At 36.8% G+C, this 19,472-nt stretch overlaps 1 long non-coding RNA gene across 20 annotated transcripts in view; it reads left to right on the top strand.

The window, feature by feature from the left end:
- LOC114684177 overlaps positions 1-17,185 on the top strand; it is a 78,937-nt gene extending 61,752 nt beyond the window's left edge. For 15 of the 20 annotated variants that reach the window (XR_003733253.1, XR_003733257.1, XR_003733248.1 and 12 more), the window contains 3 exons: positions 4,682-4,772; positions 13,410-13,536; positions 16,792-17,185. This is a non-coding gene — a long non-coding RNA (uncharacterized LOC114684177). Of the gene's footprint in view, positions 1-306; positions 328-4,681; positions 4,773-13,409; positions 13,537-16,791 lie in introns of all 20 variants that reach the window. The other 5 variants (XR_003733254.2, XR_003733256.2, XR_003733247.2 and 2 more) reach the window with 3 other exon arrangements.
- Positions 17,186-19,472: the final 2,287 nt, after the last annotated feature.

Raw genomic sequence — 19,472 nt, 5'->3', positions numbered from 1 at the left:
TTATTATTTTATTCAGACCTTACTACATATCAACATACCTGCACTGCCTTGTCTCTTTCTAAATCTGAGCTAAGTTCTGGAAGAAAAAGAAAAAAAGAAAGCTAGAACACCAGTGATTCTCTTAAGTCTTCTGTAACTTCTTATCTCATATCAGCTATGAAGAATATTTCTTTTTATAGCCATTTCCTCTGAAATTAGACATTGCCACCTATAAGGAGGAGGAATGCTCTTAGCATTTAGGCATCATTTTGAATGATATCCCTCAACAGGAACATAATGATAGAGCATTTTTGTACCCTTTTCTAGGTTCAATAAACATGTCATAAGGTAAGTGCCATATTAGGTTGTCTGTATACGTATGTAATATTTATATTTCTGTGTATAATGTTAAATTCATGTCTGGACATTTTAGGTACACATTCATGTGTTTCATTTCCATAACCTGTTCTGATTTTTTTCTTTTCTTCATTGGAGTCTATTAGAGATAATCTTGGGTGGTCCTCATAGAGTATTCCTGTTGGTCACACTGATAGTATTGTCTGTAATTGCAGTCATGATACCTTTCAATCTAAAGGCCCTGGAAGCTACTTAGTGGTTCAGCATTTGCTTCATGTACAAAAGATTATAAGTAATTCCATAAATACTATTGGAGCATTTGGATTGGTCTATTTAAATCTTTTTCTTTTATTTTGTGGTCATAATGTAGTTACATCATTTATCCATTTCATTTTCTCTTTCCAATCACTCTCATATATTCCCCCTTACTGTGATTGAAATTCATGGACTATTTGTTCATTCATTGTTATTACCTGAGTGTGTATACACACACACACACACACACACAATACACACACACACACACACAATACACACACACACACACACACACACACACACACACACATACACATATATATATATATATTCCTAAATATAACCTCCTAAGATTCATAATCTCACAGCAATCTCCATGTTCCTTTTGATCTTACAATCTTTCTGAGATTTCTGCTATAATTTTCCCTAAGCCTTAGGTGAAGTAATACTTTGCAGATTTATACAATGGGGTTATGTTCCACAATTTTCCATTTTGATTGGTTTCCCAATGTTACCCAGAGAAGTTTACTTCTTGATGGTTGAAAGTGCACATATATGTAGGTATAAGGAAAACTCTGTAGATTGATGTTAGGGATTTTACTTGTACATTAAAGTTGTAATTTTCATAGTTTGTACTCTAAGAATAGTGAATTTATTAGTACTTAGTATTCCCAGTACTGGGCATCGATATCCTCAGGCTGAATGTGCCTTAAGTCCAATTAAAGAGCTCTTGATTATTGCTAAAGTATATGTCGTTAGTATTAAAGTCACTGCTGGACTCTGAGGTTTGTTGTGCCATGATGGTGATTTTTGTGGTTCATAGGTGTCACAGCTTATTGCTTCCTTCCTTTAAAAGGTTGCAAGGCATTTTCTGGTATCATGAAAGCTAGTCCTCAAGGAGGAGGCATTCAAGTCAGTTTCAGCTCAGGGACCTCTAGGCCCTGAGTCTGAAGTATATTTTTTATTCAGAAATAGCGACTTTCTTTTTAACTTTGGGTGCCAATTATAGGCATTAGAAATAGGCTGTATGTTTTGGGAGTCTCTTGGACAGACCTAAATAGCAATTCAAATGTTGTTTTTATACATTGTTTTTTGGGGGTATTTGGTGGAAGCAGCATTGTAAGCTCAGATGAGAAAAGTTCATATATATATATATACATACACATATGTATGTATATCTAGATATAGATATAATATTTTTTAAATAGTTGATAATTTGATTCCTTATGACTTTTTAGACATCCTATTATTGTTTTGCCCTCCTTCTGTATTTATCTATTTTCTCCCTCCACATGATCCTGCCTTTTCTACTTTACTTGATCAATCCCTTATATTTCTGGTTTTATATGAAATATTTTTCATTTCTAAAAGAGAAGGCTATTTTCTGAGGTCCTTGGATTTTTTATTGCCATATTTGTAAAATACAAAACAATGAAGACAAGGGACAGAGAACGTTGGAATAAAAATAAGGCAAGCAAGAAAGCAGAAAGATAGAGTGACAAGATGTAAAGAAGGAAAGAAATGACATGTCAGTAGAGGTGTGGGGACATTGGAAAGTATTACAGTCACAATGGGATGAATTAGAGTGGGGAGGCGAGTGAAGTGATCCCCAGTAAATACTTATTTCATTCTAGTTATAATTGTGTTCTGTTTTAGAATTTGGAAGACCTACTTACATTACTTCAAACTATATTAATTTTCCCAACTAATCATATTGACAAACTCTATGCAATGCAGAATGGCATTCTCGTTGAACAGTAGAACCCTGTTCACACATATCACTGATTTACAAATGAAAAAAGGTTGGAGATTATTGGAAAGTTGAAAGAATGTAGATGAGGAATTTGATAGGGCTTGGTTAAGGTGTGAGAAGGAATATACAGGTGAGCCATTCATGTTTTTCTTGTTTTATACATGTGTGTAGTTCATAGGGGAGCAGCACAGACTCCTTCCCATTTCCTGAGATTTTGAGGTGTATCTCAGAGGCAATGTCAGACACAGGGTGGAAGAAATTAGTTAGTTACCTTTCTGGAGTAGCAAGGAGGTTTTTGAATCCAATTGGTTATTTTAGTTTTAAAAAATGCAGGCCTGGTGAGAGTGCTCAGTCATTCACAAGCTTGACTTACAGTTGTGATCACACGTGGTATATTTCTAGATTCCTATTAAAAAGAGGCATAGTGGTGTTTGCAAGCCATCCTGGAACTTCAGGTTTAGAGACAGAAGGACCTTTGAACCTTGCTGGCCATCCAGCCTAGAAAACATGGTGAAATTTATCCATATAATAAATAAATGTTATCTCAGAAGAGCAAGAGATAGTCGACTTCTGCTGAAACAGTATCTGCTGGACATTTCAGCACATTTGTACACATAAACTCCCAATAGCTGGAGCTACATGCACAATTTCTCATGCTAGAACAAGCCATCCAAATCTCAGCAAACTCAGGGGCATATTGTTGAAGCCAAACACATCCTAGAAGCAAGTGGCATTTGATTGACTGCAGGAGGAGAGTCAGATTATTCAGAGATACTTTCCATGACAGGCTATTCATGCTCTAGTAGGTGGTCACCCATCTATGTACACAAAGACAGCACTGAATGGACTGAGTGTCTATTAAAGAAGCGAGACTATGAAGTTGGAATGAATCATTAGTGGATACTGGGGAAGAGAATTATTCTAGTCTAGATAATTGAGCGTGGATTTTCCTAAAGATATTATATGCATATATTAATATGAAATAGTTTTGAAAGGATTAAGTTACTTAAGAAACAATTCCAGGAGTCCTCCTCTCATTCCCATGGACAAGCAGGCTCCCCTCAATGAAAATAATATACCTTTATTTCCCACAAACAAATGGTGAAAGCATGAGTAGATTTTGACAATTTTTCTTTTAAATATGTAACTCTTAAATTATTTTTATAACCATGAAACTATAATTTACTCTATGATATTTTGGTTTCTTCCTTGACCAGGGCTAGGAGCTAGCTTTTCTGTAGATAATCAAAGCAGTTTCTCTTTAGTGAGCTATAATAGACATGAAGATACAATATAGTGTGATGCATCATCATATAATCACATTCAATGAAACAGACATGGGAGGATTGGAAAGAATCAACAGCAGGCTATATTTGACAACCTATAGTCACAATCAGAAGGCTCCAGACAGAAATGGAGTACATTACCAGGATGAATGCCTGGATGACCATATAAAGACTCAAGCTTTCTTACTCCAGTAGTTAAAGTAATATTCCATTTTAATAGTTCAATTATCAGATGACTTTTTAACTGAAACATTTTTAAGATTAATTAAATTTAAATATAAACTTGCTTTAATATTTTGTTATCTTAGAGCAGTAAATTACTAAGCTCTCATGATTGTTTCTGTAAAATGGGAAGTCAAAGGAAATAACTGGTTACAATAATAAGAATATAATTTTTGTTGACAGAGATTTAAAAGTAGCAATAGACCTGTCTGAATGTAATTATGCCTAGTTATTAAACATGTGCTTACTTAAAACTGCATCTGCTTCTATAGCTACACTGTGAGGATCCTAGATTTCTGACATCCTGTCATAGCTAAAAAGTGAAATCAATCAAAAGATCATCTAGAACTTATTATTATTTTCATTTTATTTGACTTATTCTTTGAAATTTTCATATATGTATCAAATAGAGCTTTATCATATCTGCCATCACTCCACCAATCTGAATTTCAACTTCACATCTTCCTTCTATCATAATTTATTTATTTATCCTTCAAAACCAATGATTTCAGTTAGTTTTCCCATGTGAATGCATGAGGTGTGTACCAACCCAACAGCATTCAACATTTTCAACAAGGACTGATAAAGACAACATGACAGTAGGGTTGAGAAAAAACACAAGCACTGAGGGAGTAATTATTTATTGAAATCTAGAAACATTCACAAAACACACCTTATTTGATGGGTTTGGCTTAAGGAATATGGAGTCCAGGAGGTTACTGTTCCTCTGTAGCTGAGTGGTGAATCATTTGCATTTCTTCATGGACCATGAGGTAAGAGAGACTCAGGGGTGACACTTAAGTGTTGTATCTCTCTTCCCCCATAGAATCTGGTCAGGAGGGAAATTTGATTCCTGTTGACATCTGGATGGATCATATTGATGGCTGTGAAACAACAGTGACCTAGAAACCTGAAGGGTGAGTACACTTCATATTTCATGATAATATAAATTCACATGATATAGAGCATAATGCTGTAAGCTTCCAATATGTATAGTCGTTATTTAAAGTTTTCAGTAATACCTCCTGTCACTAAATGTAGATGAATTAATTTGGTAAAATTGTTGAAATTTTATGTAATATTTTTTCTTCAAGAAAGACACCAAAAAAAACAAAACAAAACAGAAATGCAAAGGATACTCTAGGTGACGTCATGGTGTTTCAAAAGAAATGCTATCTCACAGACAAAAATAGTTAATTCCACTAATAATAGGGTCCAGATTTGCATTCCTCTGGACTGAAAGATATGTTTTCTGACAGTATTTATTCTTAGAGTAACCTCCTGTTTTCACTCATGTACTAAATTTAAATAAAATATAATATATAACCACCATTCTTTCAAGTCTTCCATAGATTGCTTCAGCAACAAAACATGTTTGAAGCTGCAGGAGATGTAAATACAAATTTTATGGAAGATTGTGAGACATTTCTTAAGAAATTTTGTATCATCCATGTGTAGCTAGAGTTTTCCTGCCTGGTCCACAGTCAGGACAAATCTTTGTCACCTGCCAGTCCTACAGCTGCTCAGACCCAAACAAGTAAATACAGAGACTTATGCAGGCTTCTTGCTAATTGTTCTTATAGCTTAAATTAATCCATTTCCATAAATCTATACCTTACCACGTGGCTCGTGGCTTACCTGCATCTTCACATGCTTCTTGTTCTGGCTGAGGCTGGCAGTGACTCCTTCTGCCTTCCTGTTCTTTCTTTTCTCCTGTCTGTTAGTCACGCCTATACTTCCTGCCTAGCCACTGGCCAATCAGTGTTTTACTTATTGACCGATCAGAGCAATTTGACATACAGAACATCCCACATCATCCATGCATCAGATCCACACATCAGATGACATTGTGGGGAAACCATGGACATGAGGGAAGGAGTCTTTCACATGGTCTGATATAAATGGAAGTCAAGACACAGATGTTGATTTATTATATCTGCTTCATTTTAACTCCACAGATAATCACATAAATGGTTTTCCAAAACCCATTTATGATTTTAGGATTTGTATACATGTGAAAAACCTGATATGGAAAGAGATCTTTATGTTATGCTGTTGAGGACTTACTTTTCATCATTAGACAAAAGTGAAGTATTCATGATTGATTCATATAATTGATCAGTTTTGAAAACATGTTCAACATAATTAAATATCTCATGGTTTGTGATTAGTCTACACATCTATCTATGGTTAGTTCATTCTATCTCAACAGGATATCAGAAATATGACATAGTTCCACTCCTTAGCATCAACTCTGTATCTTAGCAGAAGCCTAGAAGTAGAGGGATTCTGCTCAATTGGCATCTATGCTTTGCTCACATGTATAAGAATATCTTCACGTATACACTGTCTTAGGGTTATTACTGCTATGATGAAGCATCATCACCAAAAACAAATTAGGGAAGAAAGGGTTTGTTTCATAGGTACATAATAGTACATCATTGAAATATGTCAGGGCAGAAACACAAACAGGGCAAGATCCTAGATTCAGTGGCTGGTGCATAGCCTATAGAGGGTTCTGCTTACTGGCTTGCTTGCTCTCATGGTTTTGCTTAGCCTGCTTTTGTAGGAAACCTAGGTTCACCTGCCCATAGATGGCACCATCAACAATGGGCTGGGCTGTCCCCATCAATCATGAATTAAGAAAATGCCCTGCAGTGCTTACCTATAGCCAGATCTTACAGAGGGATTTTTCAACCAAGGCTCCCATTTCTCAAATTACTCTAGCTTGTCAAGTTGACATTAAACTAGCCAGCATGCACATGAATCTGTTGTGCCAGTGACAGGGACACCAGCTCTCACAGAGTGCCAAGCTTCAGCTATTCTTCTTGACCCTTTTATGCCTTTAAACACCATACCATCTGAGTGACTCTTATATTACCAAATTGGCTGCCAGCATGATGTATACCTGAACTGTGACTAAAACCCAGCTCCTGTGTGTTAAATTTCAAGACACCTACTAGAATACTTAGCCGTAAAATCATACTGATCTCTTCTTTTTTAAAAATAAATATTTTCATTTTATAATTAATTTAATTTTACATATCAGCCATGAATTCCCCTGTCTCCCTCCTCCCATCCCTCATTCTTTCCTCCAATCCACCCCCCATTTCCACTTCCTCCAAGGCAAGGTCTCCCCTGGGATTCAGCCCACCTGGTAGATTCAGTTGATGCAGGTCCAGTTCTCTCTTCCTGGCACCAAGACTGAGCAAAATTTCTCAGCATAGGCCCTAGGTTCCAGAAAACCACCTCATGCACCAAGGACAAGTCTCGGTCCCACTGCCTGGGGGACTCATAAACAGTTCAAGTTCATCAACTGTCTCATTTATCCAGAAGGCCTGGTCCAGTTCCATGGGGGCTCCTCAGCTAGTGGTTCATAGTTCATGTGTTTCTGCTAGTTTAGCTATTTGTCCCTGTGGTTTTTCCAATCATGGTCTTGATATCTCTTGTTCATATGATCCCTCCTCTCTCTCTTGCCAGTTGGACTCCTGGGGCTCCATCTGGGGCTCGACCTAGGGCTCCACCTGGGGCTCCACCTGGGGCTCCACCTGGGCTCCACCTGGGGCTCCACCTGGAGCTTAGCCGTGGATCTCTGCATCTGCTTCCACCAGTCACTGGATGAGATTTCTATCATGACAGTTAGGGTGTTCAGCCTTTGATCATCAGAGTAGGTCAGCTTAGGCACTCTCTCCAACATTGCCAGTAGTCTACAGTGGAGGTATCTTTGTGGATTTCTGGGGGCCTCTCTAGCCAAACTTAGATGCAACAAAGAAAGAGAACTACAGACCAATCTCCCCCATGAACATAGATGCAAAAATACTCAATAAAATACTGGCAAACAGACTCCAAGAACACATCAAAACAATTATACAACATGATCAAGTAGGCTTCATCCCAGGTTTGCAAGGGTGGTTCAACATACGAAAGTCTGTCAATATAATACACCATATAAACAAACTGAAAGAAAAGAACCATATGAGCATCTCACTAGATGCTGAAAAGGCCTTTAACAAATAGTACATCATTGGAATATGTCAGGCCAGAAACACAAATAGGGCAAGATAAAGTTCTTGGAGAGATCAGGAATACAGGGAACATACCTAAACATAATAAAGGCAATTTACAGCAAGCCAGCAGCCAACATCACGGTAAATGGAGAAAAACTCAAAGCAATTCCACTAAAATCAGGAATTAGACAAGGCTGTCCACTCCTCTCATACTTATTCAACATAGTACTTGAAGTTCTAGCCAGAGCAATAAGACAACATAAGGAGATCAAGGGGATACAAATTGGAAAGGAAGAAGTCAAGTTTTCACTATTTGCAAATGACATGATAGTATATATAAGTGACCCCCAAAATTCAACCAGGAACTCATACAGCTTATAAACACCTTCAGTAATATAGCAGGATACAAGATTAACTCAAAAGAATCAGTAGCCCTCCTACTGATTTCTTCTTAATCAAAGCTATTCTTCAGCCCTAGCTGACTGGAATCCATTGACTGGGCAAAGAAAAGGTTTAACTGTAGAGGTTCGGATCTCTCTTTCCTTTTCCTTTTATTGAAAATAGATTATTTTCTTATAGGATATATCATGATTATAGTTTCCCTTCCCTCTAAGTGTCCTATATATACTAGAATATATACTATATACTGTAATTACACAATACTTTATACTGCCAATGTAAAACAGATGCAGTTGAGTTTCCAATTATAGATGGCAGAAATACCAAGGATTGTAACAGGGAAATTATTGTAGATTATGCTGAGGATGGTCCTGCTAATCAGGAATAAACACAAGAGGAACATAATTGATGATATGCCCCTAGAGAAATGTTTAGTTATAAATTAAGAATATCCCACATACTGTTCATACACATTGAGGCCCATGTTCATCCATAGTATCAGTATTACTATTTTCATATCAATAACTATGGTGCATCTCCAACATACTCATATATTCAGTTAGAATATTAACTCTCATGTTATAGAGATTTGAAGAAGATTAACAACTGGCTTGGCCCACATTCCTCACTTCTAAGATTAGGGAAATACATATGTTGGGAAAAGGAAACCATGTTCCAATTAATCTGTCTCTAGCCTCTGGAATATAGGCAATCTTCTAAATAGTCTTGAACTTTTCAGATGTACTGAAAAGAACTTTGACACCAAGGTTTCTCTGAGTTCAGATCTGGCAAAGCCAGAATTTCCCCTGGAGAACACCTGAGTTGTTTAGGAGGGAAAGTGTGGTCTCTATGTAGGAAACTTTGCTCCCATGAATCCTGGTTCCCCTGAATAGGTTTACTTCTGTGATCCAGAATCACAGGGTTCTTCATAGTTTGTCCTTGTTTTCCATAGAGTTCTCAAGTAGAGCTGTGTTAATGCCTCAAAGCTTTATTGTCACAATTCTGGTGTAGAGTTGGGAGCGTGTGCCTTTACCTGTCTGTGGGCTCTAAAAGGGGTGAGATTTATGATATCACAAAAGAAAAATGATGTATCAGAATCAGGGTCTGTTTACCTGTATCTGGTAGATGGCAACATTAATCTAGCAGATATTCATTCATAGCTGTCCCTTCTTTACTCTAAGTACCTTCTCAATAAATGCTCTCCTAGACTATGTCCTCACCCATAGGGATACTTTTAATCCATAGGCTTTAGATATAGGAACAACAAAGGTACCTGGCTTACGTCAGAATGTAACCTGTATTGGTATAAAGAAAGCATTTTTAGAACAGCCCCTATCAGCAACACAGGGGCTAAGGAGGTTGAAGTTCCTCCACTCTCCTGAAGATCTAGAGAACCAAAAGTTTTCAAGCACTAGGACTCTTAATTCAGACTGCTGTATTCTTAGCTCCCATGGTAATCCTGTTCTAGGTTCTTGATTTCTACACTAAGAGGGATGTGTTGTGTCTACTTTCACTGATCTATTCATGACACTAGTTTTCCACCTTAGCCACCCTCTCTCATCCTTCCTCTGGCCTGATCTAAACAGCTCACATATGGCCAGACATGAAAAATTATTATTGTTTTAGTCACAGACTTTGCTTATAAATATCTGCATGTCATGCAATAGGTCTTTCTATCCTGATGGTCTTTGGGACTATGTATATTTTTCTCTCATTTCAAAAACCCACTCCCCTGAGGGTTTGAGGCCTCTCCTTGATGTAAATCCACCTATTCATATAAAAGTACTACTTGTTAAAACCTTGAATCCTTAATGTCATGTTTGTGTAGTGAAATGTAATAGAGAATGTGGATAGCAGCAGGAAATTCATGTTGTAAATGTGTGGAGAAGTAGGTAAAAAGCTTTGGACTGAATGCAGGCTTGAGCACAACTTTGCTGGCAAAGCTATAAAGAACCAATTTTCTTAGCTGTCCCTAAACTCAGTGCCAAGACACAGGTCTGAAGTTCACATAGGCAGCAGTTGTTTCTGGAAAGACCTAGAAGCTGCTCATAATGTGATAATAACCTAATATAAGCCTTTCCCAGAGTGACAATCCAGGACTATTAACTCTGTTTGAATGAGCAGATACTTCTAAATATTTCCTTTGGACTTTTACATTACTATGTTTTACAGAAGCATCCTTTACATCATTCAACTCACAGCATGGAGAGTATAGCTGTGGTCATTTTAAAAGAGCAGGTATCCTATCTTGGCTTGTTTACTGTTTTCCTGCCATATCGAAGAGCAGGCATGATCAGAAGATGGTAATCTGATCACACAGCCCATCCCTCCCACCTATTTTATTCAGCCTGCCCTAAGTCTACAGGGACTCAGAGAGGAACTAGAGTATATAGTGCTGTGGGATGTTCTCTATGTCCTGTGGGAGCCCGTTCTTGGGTTCCTAGTGGCTTTACCTAGCAGGTCTGCATAGAGGATAATTAAGACCATGGGCCTGAGTGCAGGTGTCTGAGAAGGTCTGCATGTCAAGTTGCTCTGATTAGTCAATAAATAAAACACTGATTGGCCCGTGGTTAGGCAGGAAGTATAGGCGGGACTAACAGAGAGGAGAAGTAAATGAACAGGAAGGTAGAAGGAGTCACTGCCAGCTGCCATCCTGACAAGCAGCATGAAAAGATGCCAGTAAGCCACGAGCTGCGTGGCAGGGTATAGATTTGTAGAAATGGACTAATTTAAGATATAAGAACAGTTAGCAAGAAGCCTGACACGGCCATACAGTTTGAAGCAATATTAGTCTCTGTGTTTACTTGGTTGGGTCTGAGCGGCTGTGGGACTGGCAGGTGACAAAGATTTGTCCTGACTGTGGGCAAGGCAGGACAACTCTAGATACAATATAGGGCAGGGAAATCTAGGGACTGATGCCCCATGTATGCCATTATAGGAAAGCAATCATACCTGTTAGAAAAAGACCTTCTGCTACAGCATTTGGTTAACAGTACACACACTGCAGTAATTATCATGTAATATATGTGGTTGAGAGTACACATACTGCAGTAATTATATGCAATTTATGTGGTATTAGTAAGTACAAGAATCTTATTGTTTTCCCAGAGTTTATCTTGGAGGAATTGTAAATAGGTTTGCTCTTTTGAAATTATTGAGCAGGAGTCATAGGAATAGTTTACATTTCTCTCCAAATGAAGTCTGTTTGTCCCTCTTGTGGTAGTTGGGAGCATAAACCAAAACTGCAGATGAATTTTTGAAATCAATGATGTTGTTCTTAACACAGAGAATAAGACAACCTATAGGGGAACCTTTCTGTCCTGCCAACTAGGCCCCACATGACCACACAGACACTTAATATTAATTATGAATGCTCAGATATTAAGTTAGCCTTATTCTTAGCTAGCTCTTATAACATAATTTAACCTATTTATAACATAAATTAACCTATTTCTGTTAATGTATGTGCTGCCTTGAGGCTCACTTACTTCACATATGTACTTCCCATCCTGCTCACTCTGCATCTCATGACATTTCTCTGATTCTGCCCTTCCTCTCTCCAGCATTCTCACTTCCCCAAACATCCTGCTTAGCCCTCAGCCAATCATCTTTTATTAACAATGAGAGCAATATGTCTTCTCAGTAATGGAAAGCTAATTCCAGAGCAACAAATAATTGAACCAGAGTTGTATGAAGGAGCACACATTGCATAGGAAATATTGAATGTACAGTGCTTTGTGGTTAGTTGCCCAGTCATGGATAATACAAGGATGTTGTGAAACATCTCTAAGGTTGGCAGGAGGTATCTGTAGGAGAAATTACAGTATAGTGGTCTTTTTATATTTTATATGCTGTTTCAGGAATTGTGATTGCCTGGATGCATAGAGTCAGTTCTGGGACTGGCCCATCTGAGGCATAACTCTCAGTGGACAGCTACAGAGGAACATGGATTCTACTACTGATAATAAAAGATATATCCCATTGAGATTTGGCAGGGGTGAAACTTCAGTTGTCAGTTGTGGATTATAGCAAGAAAGGCATATGAGGCTGGGATTTTGTATTTACATCTGACATAGGGAGCACACTGGGTAAAAAAGGAGAAATGGTGGTATTGTATTTTTTGTTTGTTTGTGTGAGAGTATGGACAGAGGGCACAGATTATAGCAATAATATATAGCAGTGCTAGCATCCCAAAACTGGAAGCCATGGGAAGAATCATGTATTAAATAGGAAGCACATAATGTATAAAAACAAAAAGTTACCACAAGAGTACTGCTTTTGATACAATGGAAAACTTATGAGACAGCATTTAGGCATAGGTATTATTTAGGATCAAATATGTAATATAATGATAAATAAAGATAATTCAACATAGAAAATCCTGGGTTATGAATAAGCTTTAAAGAAGAAAATGAGACTCTCTCACAGGCTGGCCTGTGTAGAGGGGCTATAAGGGCACAGACAAGATCAAGCCTAGGGCTTTTGAATCCTAGAAACTGAGAATATAACTATTTATTCCCCCTTGAGACATGGAACGCATATACTGTTGAAGAACACAGAATATCATCCTCTGATGGACTGCTTCATGTGCGCCATTATGGATACTTGTTCATCAACAGTGAAGTCTCCAGGAAAATCAGAAGCTAAAGGACAGTAGAGGTGGAGCATGTTTATGAGGAAACTAAGTATGAGGAAAGCTATGTATGATATCCAGTTAAGTAGGTTCATAGGGCTATGCTCACAGCAAGGGTTTTGAGACTGTCATGGATTTTTACTGGCTTTGGTGAGCTTTATGTTCAGCAAGATATTTAAAAGATTGAAAGTCCTTTACATAGACCATAATGTAAAATGTGTCTATAGAGTGGTACTGCATCTTGGAGGATACAGGAGAATGTATAAGCAGAGGGAAAGCCGTTTTATGTACTTCCAGGAAAGTTGTCACGATTTGTGTTGAGGCAGAGTTCCCAAGAAAAAATACTGAAACAAAACATAATACTGTTGTGAAGAAGTTGGAGACTTTAAATCCTCACTAGTACTTCACAGAGGGCATCTATGATACAGCTATATAGATGAAGATAATCAAGTCTATTCTTGTTATGGAGATTTATGATTCCAGATTTATATGTTTTTCCTCTCTTCTGTGAAAAGGTATGCTGCTAAGAGGATGGTTTGCAGGAGGCCGGGCTTTCAACAGCAGCCAGGTATGCTGGATGGAGAGTCAACAGCTTCTGCTACAGCCACAATGGCAAACCACAATGGCTCTCTGATAACTCAGGTGATGCTAAAAAATTTAGTCCACTAGTTCTAGTGTATTTTTGTAAGTAGAGATAATATGTTAGTGAGAATGCAGTCTTAATTTGATTATTCTTATGTATTCAAACATTTGCTTGTTTACGAATATCACATCAAGTCCTTCATAGATATTTTTATAACAACCTGTAGTGTGACTTTTATAGCTTAGAAAGGTATTGCTTCTGTATCATGTGGAAGTTCTAAAGAAATGCTGCACCACCAAATCATGAGTTCAGTACAAAGCATGGTTGTGTGGAGATATGGTAGATATAGTAATGGGAAAACTTGCCATGGAGTTGGGTCTGAATTAGAGAATATATGGTTTATTAATATTTTCCTTATTTAATCATGGTATTATACTTACAGCTAAATTATATAATCATATAAGAATTAAAGTGCTAAATTTATTATGGAGGGGCAGTGGTGGCTCACCTCTTTAATCCCAGCACTTTTGAGGCAGAGGCAGGCAGATATCTGATTTTGAGGCCAGCCTGGTCTATAGAATGAGTTCAATTTCAGCCAAGGCTACACGTAGAAATCCTGTCTCAAAATCTGCCCCCACCCCTGTATAAACAATGACAAAAATACTTTATGTCATATTTTATTCATGGCTGTTATTTAGTGTTATACAAATATGAGGAGGTGATGATTGAATCATATATGTGTGGCAGAAGAATTAACATTAGAAAATACTACCAGTAATTTGCCAACACCTGTGACCAGTTTACTGATTGTTTACTTCATCCAGATCTCAGATTACACCAAGTATCAGGCACTCTTATTGTTTCCTTGCCTAATTGTCAACCTGAGACGAGTTAAGTAATATAGAGGAACCTTGGATACCCTCATTCTGTTCCCATGGTCTTTCCTTAATAATGAAGCTTAGTGCTTTTTCTCTGTTGTGAATCTATTACTTGTGAATTAAAGCATTTACTTTTGGGAGGATATTTTCTTTACTAGGGGTGCTGCATTCACTTACACTATTCAAGAATCTCATGAACTTACCAGTTTGAAAAGGCTTATAAAATTGCCTCATTTGTATACATAGTAAGTAAGTGTTGTGGTAGTGGATTCTGTCCAGTGGAGCTGCTATCCATCATGGCAGAGCAGATCTGGCTCTGCACTGTCCCAAGTCCTTGCTGCTGCTGGGTTGAGATTTTGGTGATGCATGTGCCTGAATTACATCTGTAACTCCAATAAGCTCAGTGGTTCACCATGCAGAAGCTTAGAGCAATTTTCTTTTAATTTTATGCATGCTCTGTTAGAATGGATGTGCCTTTCTTCATGCTTCTCTAGGGAAAGATAAACAATAGGAAAGTATGTCAAGGTGCAGTTTATTTTTTATGTTTTTAAAAATTATTTCTTTAATTTTCGTGATTATTTTTTCTAGTTTTTTTATTAAGAGATTTTCTAATCATTTTACACATCAACCTCTCCTCCATCCTCGCACCCCCCAGCCTTCCCCCCAACCCATGCCCCATGCCTACCTCCTCCAAGGCAAGGTCTCCCATGGGGATTCAGCAGAGCATGGTACCTTCAATCGAGGCAGGTTCAAGCCACTCCTCCCTGCACCAAGGCTGCACAAAGTGTCTCTCTCACTATAAGCACTAGTTTCGAAAAAGGTGGCTCATGCACTAGGGACAGGACCTGGTCCCATTGACTGGGCCCCCCCTAAACAGTTCAAGCTAAGCAACTGTCTTGTGATTATAATTACATAATTCATCCCATGCTTTCTTCCTCCAAATCATCCTATATACCTCCAAGCTCTCTTGCAAATTCTTGTCCTTTTAATACATTATTTGATGTTACATGCAAAAAACTATATGTATGTACATATATATTTTCAAATAAATAAATGCACCCTGCTAGTTCTGCCTAATGTTACATTTTTATGTTTTCATGACTGACCATTAAGTATTTCATACCCATCTTTCTGTGTGTTTCCCTTGTTAAAATATTTTTTAAAATCTTCTGAACGAGTCATATATTCTCTAGTATTGTCTATTTTACTGCATATGAAAGAAATGATTTTAGTATTTTGAGCATATTTGTCTAAAGTTCATGTGAAACTGAAGCTGGCACCTGTGTACTTCAAATTTTTAGAAGTGTACCCTTCAGTTAATTATTTGATACCAGGCTTCCTCTTTTTCTTCCTCTCTGCCTGGATCCTTAGGAAATATTTATTTCTCCAGCATCATGTTCCAGGGTAAGAGCCTGTGGGAACACCCAAAGCTATCCCCATGCACCAGAGAGGGCATAGAGGCCATTTATCTCATTTTTAATAAAATCTATGGCTAACACCTTAGAAAGTATTGTTTTTATTAATGCTTCAGAGATTAATTTTAAGACCTATGATCTTTCTAAATTTTTAAAAATTAGATGTATATTTTGGTATATAATCTGCTTTTTATGTAACTATATTAAAAATATTGAGATTATAATATAATTGCATCATTTTCCCCTTTCCTTACTGCTTTCCAAATCTTCCCATATAACCCTCCTTGTTCACTTTTAAATTTATGACCTTCTTTTTGTTGTTTTTTTCACATACACACACAAACACACACTCACACATACTCACACACACTCTTAATTACATAAATAAAAAAACAACTACACGTTTTATGTAATTAAAAACCAATTTTACTGTGTTATTCAATTATGACAGAACAATTGAGAAACTTTTTACCTAGTATATCTTTTGACAGTTTATAGAATGAGTTAAATGGTTATTAATATATTATATTTTTGAGCCCTTAATTTATCTAAATAATTTTTATGCATATGTATTTGTGTACACATGCGTGTGTGTGTGCGCGCGCGCATGTGTGTGTGTGAGTGTGTGTGTGTGTGTGTGTGTGTGATGTCATATTTCAGTAAATTTTGAAAACAGGAAGTTTGAGTGGAATGTTCTTGCCTCATTCTTATTTTCAGGACAGTTTCATCACTACTGGAAATCTTGTGGTTCTGTACAAATTTAGAATAATTTTGATCATTTCATGAAAATAATCACACATATGCAGTTATGTATACCCACTGTACCTAATCTCTACACTGCTTGCGAATACCACATTCATAGTAATAGTAAAACTATTTCACTAGGAATGTGGGGCTTTCTACACTTTTGTGGATCTTACTAATTATATGACAATGATTTTCTGTTTAAGTGTACATGTTTTACAGTTTCTCCCTATTTATTCCTAAACATTTCCCTTTTTATTTTATGATCCTGATGTAGTGTCTCACAAGCTTGTTTATGATAATCTCAGACTCAGGCTTGGAAGAAGTGCTTCTCCACAAATTTTAAGATTTCACAGAAGACATGGTCATCACATCTAGCTGGTGGTATTGTAAATCTTGGTGTTTTTCCCCTTTCTTTTACAATTACTAATTTCTTGCATGTAAAATTCAATTACAGATTTTTATTATCATGTACTATTTTATGGGCCTTATTTTTATATCCATATATTTTGTGTATGTCTTACTATTTTCATAGAAATCACATGATGTTCTTTCCAACTAGATGTTGTTTATGTTTCTTGTCATAGAAACCCCTCTTGTTCATTTTATCCAGTAATTTGCCTGAGGACAATGTCCAGTAAATGTTCTGTGATGTGGCATCCTCTTGTATCTTTTCCTTTCTAACTTTGGGAAGTACTGACTTTTAGTCTATGTTACCCTTTTATATGATTACAGTTGTTATGTGATTGACATGTTGAGTCTCTTCTTCTTCTTGTAGATATTACTAATTGATGAGATATTAGCCAGTGTGTACCCTAGTAATCTAGCATGCTGTCATTGTCATTCAAGTATCATAACTAATTGGACATTTAATACTTTCTTCCTTAACACTTTCCTACACCTTCCTGGTTCCTGAAAGCTAATCCTCCAGTACCAGGGTTTTATGGAGCTCCTGTTCATTTTTATTTGCATATAAAATGCAGTATTTAGCATAGACTTAATTACTTAAGTCCCATAACAGCTAAGGGCATGTTTTCTGGATTCTTATATTTTGAAAGCGTTTTCCCTGAACTGGATCTGATTTTTTACTTAGGTAGTCATGGCCCCTGGTGGGCAGATTTTCTTCCAAAGTGTGTGTAATTTCCTGTAATCCATGCACATAATTCATATGTATTAGATAATTTGGAATAAATATAAAATAATGATTCCTTGTCATTTTTGACATTCCTTGGTGTTTCTAATTCTTTATGTTTTAAATTTACTTTTTGAATCCTCCTAGAGCTGCTTTGCAGAAATAGCTATTTGGAGTATTACTTTGTAGTTCTCATATTCATCTTTTAATTTATACTGGTCAAAGGGCCAGGTGGTGGTGGCACATGCCTTTATTATATCAGCACTATGATGAGCGTTTGTAGTTCAGATCAGCCTGGTCTACAGAGCGAGAACCAGGACAGGCACCAAAAGCAACACAGAGAAAACTTGTCTCAAAAACAAACAAACCAAAAAATTAGTCTGGTTGAATATTTTATACTTCCTTATAAGTGAACTTATCCTTTGTCCTGTTTAAAAATAATTGATTCTCTTAATTGAGTTATGTCTTTTACTTAATTATGTCAAGTCATGTTGTGGATTTTGATTTTTAAGTTATTTTTTAAATCCATTATTGTGTTATGGTTGTTGTTTTACATGTTATTACTTTTTTAGGATTTTTGACCCATAAAGACATTATGTTGGGAAACTGAGGTAGCAGTGTAAATTATTGGCCTTTTAAATATACATAATGAGCCAGGAGTTGGTGATGCATGCCTTTAATCCCAGCACTCAGAAAGGCAGAGCCAGGCAGATCTCTGTGAATTCAAGGCCAGCCTGGACTACCAAGTGAGTTCCAGGAAAGGCACAAAGCTACACAGAGAAACCCTGTCTTGAAAAACCAAAAAAAAAAGTACATAATGAATTATTGTCTTTAAAAGTCAATGACTTGTGACATTTAAAAATATAAGTGCATGTTATTAATAATCATAAATACATGTTTTTGTTTTATGAATATTCAAATCCCTTTATCCCTATGTTGTCCTTTAATTTATATCAATTTTTTTCAATAGAGTGTCTGACTGTGCTGCTTAGTGTGATTGCAACTCATCATGGAAGCCATGTTTCCACTCTGCATCCTGAGAAGCTGACACTGGAGGATCCCACTTCCCTGAGCTTATGGTATTATAAAACCACTGGCCACATGATTAGATTTCAGACTATTGATTGCTCATATAAATAATTAGATTGAATTATTTTTTATATTCTGAAGTTTGCTGAAGTTATTAGACCTAAGTACATTTTTTTTGATTACTAGGTGCATTATTTATGCTGGCTTATGTCTTTTCATAAAAATTGTATAAACCTGGTTTGCTTTAAGCACCAGATAACCAGAGAACCAGAAATTTGTAGTATTTATTTTTCCCTCTATCTGCTTTAGGAAACCTTCTAGGACACTGTGAAATGGAGATGGCAAGGTTGAATATTGTTGGTTAATATTCAACACTCAGAAGTACTGTCCTTTAAGGATCTGCACATGTGCTACTTCCATATACAATATATCATATTTTATACATGATGGAGGTTTTTATTTTTATTGTTAACAAATTTTCTTTCCAGGCTGAGGTCATTAGGCATGTGGATTTACAAATTTTTCCCTTTTATAGTTTTAACTATTTTATGATCAATTAGACCCCAAGGAATGATTTTGAATGTTACATATTTGCACAAATTTTTTAAAATAATCGCTAGTATTCACAAGAAATGTATTCCTGAGTAGTCCAGAAGTGAAACAGAACAACAACAATACAAGCGTGGAAGCAGGTACAGATTAGCTGAGGCTTTGCTGATATCCTCAGCCTTGACCATGAAACAAGTTTTCATTTGTGGGATGATGCTCAATAGAGGTGTGGGTTTGGGCTGTCGAGG

The sequence above is a fragment of the Peromyscus leucopus genome, chromosome 1 (genome assembly GCF_004664715.2).
Source record: "Peromyscus leucopus breed LL Stock chromosome 1, UCI_PerLeu_2.1, whole genome shotgun sequence".
NCBI classification, from domain to species: Eukaryota; Metazoa; Chordata; class Mammalia; order Rodentia; family Cricetidae; genus Peromyscus; species Peromyscus leucopus.
Note: the sequence above shows the minus strand (reverse complement) of the source record. Positions and strands in the feature narration are given on the sequence as shown.